Source organism: Carlito syrichta, unplaced genomic scaffold (genome assembly GCF_000164805.1).
Source record: "Carlito syrichta isolate Samal-C Ts95f unplaced genomic scaffold, Tarsius_syrichta-2.0.1 Scaffold254422, whole genome shotgun sequence".
Lineage (NCBI taxonomy): Eukaryota > Metazoa > Chordata > Mammalia > Primates > Tarsiidae > Carlito > Carlito syrichta.
Genome location: NW_007198518.1, coordinates 1,166 through 5,809, shown reverse-complemented (window position 1 = coordinate 5,809; position 4,644 = coordinate 1,166). Strand labels below are relative to the sequence as shown.

The 4,644-nt window shown below is 43.0% G+C and overlaps 1 pseudogene across 1 annotated transcript; it reads left to right on the top strand.

The window, feature by feature from the left end:
* Positions 1–280: 280 nt before the first annotated feature.
* LOC103253834 lies at positions 281–1,133 on the top strand (annotated as a pseudogene). Its single transcript, XR_503910.2, has one exon. The product of XR_503910.2 is annotated as a profilin-1 pseudogene (transcript).
* The last annotated feature ends 3,511 nt before the right edge of the window (positions 1,134–4,644 follow it).

The window sequence follows — 4,644 nt, the reverse complement described above, 5'->3', positions numbered from 1 at the left end:
AACTCTGATGATCACTTTTGACAAATGTTCTGCTTGAGCATAATGTAGTTACTCCAATGCTTTTAGACATGACTACACTTACAGTCAAACAATCTTTATAAAGTGAAACCCAAAACACATCCCAGTCCACCCCCTGACACACACACCCAGCCACACACACTCTCTGTGTGCAGTCAGGTTCCTTTTGGCCAATTTACAACAGAGAGTAAGTTGCTGAATAAATATTTAATTCATGCAACCAAAACCCTGAAAGACCGTTCTCCAAATATAAAGTTTTCAGAGGAAGTGGCGGTGCGAGGGCTGCTGCACAGCTAGCAGAGCTGCGGTCCGGACGGCAGCGCGTGCCCCGAGCTCTCCGCCTCACCCCGCCCGCCAGCCCGAGGCAGCCCGAGCCCAGCCCGCGGCCCCAGCAGCAGCGCCGAGAGCAGCCCCAATAGCAGCGCCATGGCCGGGTGGAACGCCTACATCGACAACCTCATGGCGGACGGGACCTGTCAGGACGCGGCCATCGTGGGCTATAAGGACTCGCCCTCCGTCTGGGCCGCCGTCCCCGGAAAAACCTTCGTCAACATCACGCCAGCTGAGGTTGGTGTCCTGGTTGGCAAAGACCGGTCAAGTTTCTTCGTGAATGGGCTGACACTTGGGGGCCAGAAATGTTCTGTGATCCGGGACTCACTGCTGCAGGATGGGGAATTTACTATGGATCTTCGTACCAAGAGCACCGGCGGAGCCCCCACCTTCAATGTCACTGTCACCATGACTGCCAAGACGCTAGTCCTGCTGATGGGCAAAGAAGGTGTCCATGGCGGTTTGATCAACAAGAAATGTTATGAAATGGCCTCCCACCTGCGGCGTTCCGAGTACTGACCTCGTCTGTCCCTTTCCCACCACTCCCACAGCTTTTGCACCCCTTCCCGTACACACATATACCATTTTTATTTTTTGGGCCATTACCCCACACCCCTTATTGCTGCCAAAACCACATGGGCTGGGGGCAGGGGCTGGATGGACAGACACCTCCCCCTACCCATACCCTTCCTGTGTGTGGTTGGAAAACTTTTTTGTTTTTTGGGTTTTTTTTTTTTTCTGAATAAAAAAGATTCTACTAAAAAAAAATAAAAAATAAAAAAAAATAAAGTTTTCATTCCTGAGGCACAGTATATAGATATATCCTTTTTTAAAAAAAATCCATTTACACCTGTCCTTTAAAGGAAGAATATGGAAAACAAAAGAATTATTCACATAGATGCTAGCATCAAAAGAAAGCCGCTAACAACCTTCTGCCACCCAGCAATAGTCCAGAACCATTATTTCCAAGATTAAATCGAAAGCTCCAAAGGTTTAAGAAAAGTATAAGTACCTGGGCTCGGTGGTTCAGCCTGGAATCACAGCACTGTGGAAGTCTGAGGTGAGCTGATTGCCTGAGCCCGCGGGTTCGAGACCCACCTGGGCAACTTGGTGAGACCTCATCTCTACAATAAAATTTAAATAAATTAGTTGGGTGTAGTAGTGCGCGCCAGTAGTTCCAGCTACTTGAAAGACCGAGGCGGAAGGTTTGCAGGTGCCAAGCAGGTTGAGACTGCAGTGGTCGGGAGTGAACAGTGTTCTCCAGTCTGGGTGACAGAGCGAGATTCCAACTCAAAAAAAGAAAGAAAGAAAGAAAGAAAGAAAAGTAAAAGTAGTCAAGTAGTCACCAGGAAGTGAACAGTACTAGCTAGCTGTATTCTCTTTCAATCTTCCCGCTGCAATCAAGTGACACTGTTGCAAATTACACACACACACACACACACACACACACACACACACACAGACCCGAAAAACATGCTACAGGAATTGCACACACGTGGCAGGAATGTACACACCAACATTGATCTGAGAACAATGCCTACAGACAGCAGCACAGGATCCACACGAAAAAAGGCACATATCAGTGTGCACCCATCATGCACATGACATGACATACAGACAGACAGACACCAATCCCACATGCTAGCGCCCTACCCCAAATCCGTGTCAGACTTGCCGTGCAAACTCACATAGAATGTTTGACTCAGAAATGCCAAACATACACAAAGACAGTGCACAGAGTTATTGATAAAATTCGAGGGGTGGAGGAGTGCGAAGTGTGCAGTAATTGCTACACCAGGTCTCCCGAGCAGCAGAGACTGGAGGGAAGAGGCGCCAAGCGCTACACCCTAAAGACCCACTGCCAAGCCCACTGAGCACAGTCCTGGGAGAAGTTTCGTGGAGATTCCTGGTGCGGGTTCATGGAGAGAGTCGGTACAAGCCTGTGAGCATTTGCGGGCATACACACACACTCACACTCTCTCTCTCACACACACACACAAACACACACACACACACACACACACAGGGGTCAGGGGCGAACACACTCTCACAGAATGAGAAAGAGCAAGAGCATGGCGGGCAAGCGGTGGCTGGGGAAGGAAGTTGTCATCTCTGGCGCCATAGGATGTTACCAGGAGAGCAGTGGAGGCTGCAGACAGTGTGGTTGCTGGGTTGGAGCTACCTACCAGAAAGACGGTGTCCACCCAGGTGTGATCCTTATTCATCTTGTGTTTCATGTTTGCATCTCATTGATGCTCCTGATGATGACGTGGTGAATTCCAGGGATTGCTTTGTGTTCCGTTTGGGACCAATGACCCAGTGACTCTGTGTCCCGCACTCCCTTTTCGGAGGTGGGGGGATGACATGGGTGGTGTCGCCATTGGGCTGGAGGAAACAACAAGGGAGTGGAGTGTATCTGGTTGGGGCAGCACCAGATGGGATCCCTGGCCAACTCTCAGACAGCTCAGGAGATGCTCATCTCGGCCCCTCTCACAGTACAATTTAATATTATGGAAAATGGACGGCCGCGTCTAAAATTGGGCACACAAACTCCCCGCTGACCCTTGCCTCGGCCACGCCCTAAACCATCAAGGGACATTCCACATCACCCTCCAATGCCACATCCTCTCCCAAGTGCATGTGGTGCTGTCCACCCAGTGCAGTCTGGGCCTGCTGTTTCCCTGTGTCCTGTCTTGTCTGAAGAGTACAGACTATAGTTTAAAAAAAAAAAAACTATGAACAAATTCCTTTTTTTTAACTATAGTTTGCCTCTCCAATGGTCTGAGGGACAGTGTACTGGCCCGCTGTTTTAAAAGTTTGAGGACTTCTGACTTAGAGTAAGTACATACTGAATAATTAATATCAACTTTTTAAAAAATTCACATTTTTCGTTCTTTTCCTACAGCAGCATAAATCTTAAGTTTTTGGTATTAATGGGACATGGAAATTGATCAAACTGAGAAATTGTGCTGAGTTAATGGCAACTAGATTTTATCTCAATTGTTTAATTACTCGGCTTTAGCAATAACTACCCGAAATGTTACTTAAAAAATAATTGAAAGATCATGTCTAGTTTCCATGAGAAATAAAGTTGTAATCAATTAGCATCATCTACCTTTCAATTGGCAGTGAAATATCATTGGGTCTTGTTGTCTTTTATCATAGTGATGCCTGGAAATGTCTTACTGAACACAAATTTACAGTAGTACTTAGCTGTATCTACATAGACTTGCTAAAAGTTGCCTTTGCTTCTTTATTTTTAATCAGGTCATATTTATAAGTCTGCCAACTTGCAGATGTAAGTAACTATTTCCAAGCCAAGTTATCATTTATAAAATGCAGGGCCAGAATACATCTCTAAAGTTACTTACATTTCAACAATATTGTTATTCAATTATTTTAATTATAACTTGGTTTAAAAACATAAAAGACCTTTTTATTATACTCAAAACCAATCAGCTAATGCATAATTATTGAATACTGTGATTAGGCAGTATCTACATACCCAGTGTATAGTGATGAATAAACAGACAAGATGTTTCTCTTAAGAAACTTGTATTTTGGTATATGTGTAGGGGTTAATGGAGTGACTGGGGGTGCATAAAGTACTAAACTTAAAAGTGAGATAACAAATAAACAAGTGTCATGTATTGTTATAATTATTTGACAGCAGGTGGGAGATGTTGACAATAGGAGTATAGAAAAAGCACAAGGAATATAAAGCCAATAATAAGACAAATAGTTATAAGTAGACTTTATTCAATGAATGTTTAAAAAGAAAAATAAAACATTTATGTAGTATATAAACAAAAATTGTCAAAACTTTAAGAAAAAAATGGCAAATTAAGAATAGTAGCTTTTATCTAATTATTACAATAATTGCTGGACCAAACAGTTTGAATAATGGTGAGAAAATAAATATTTGAAAACATAATTAAGGAGCTGAATTTACTTGATATATATAAAAACATGAACCCACCAATTAGATGCTACTAACTTTTCTCCTACTACACAGGGAATGTGCCCATTAATGCCAATATAATGGGCTACAAAGCAAATCTTAAGACATGCAAAGGATTGTAATCATACAAAGCTGGCTAGTACAAGTTACTCAGAAATTTATCATATAAATAAAGATTAGAAATTCATTTTGATTATTTTATTTTATCTTGAGCCTTTGTTCACTTATTCAAACAAATGTTTTCTCTGTGAAACTAAGTAGAACTGAGGAGGAATCAAAGAAAGCCTTATATATTAAACTCTTAAATAGAATCTTTGAATTCAAAGGGTCAATAG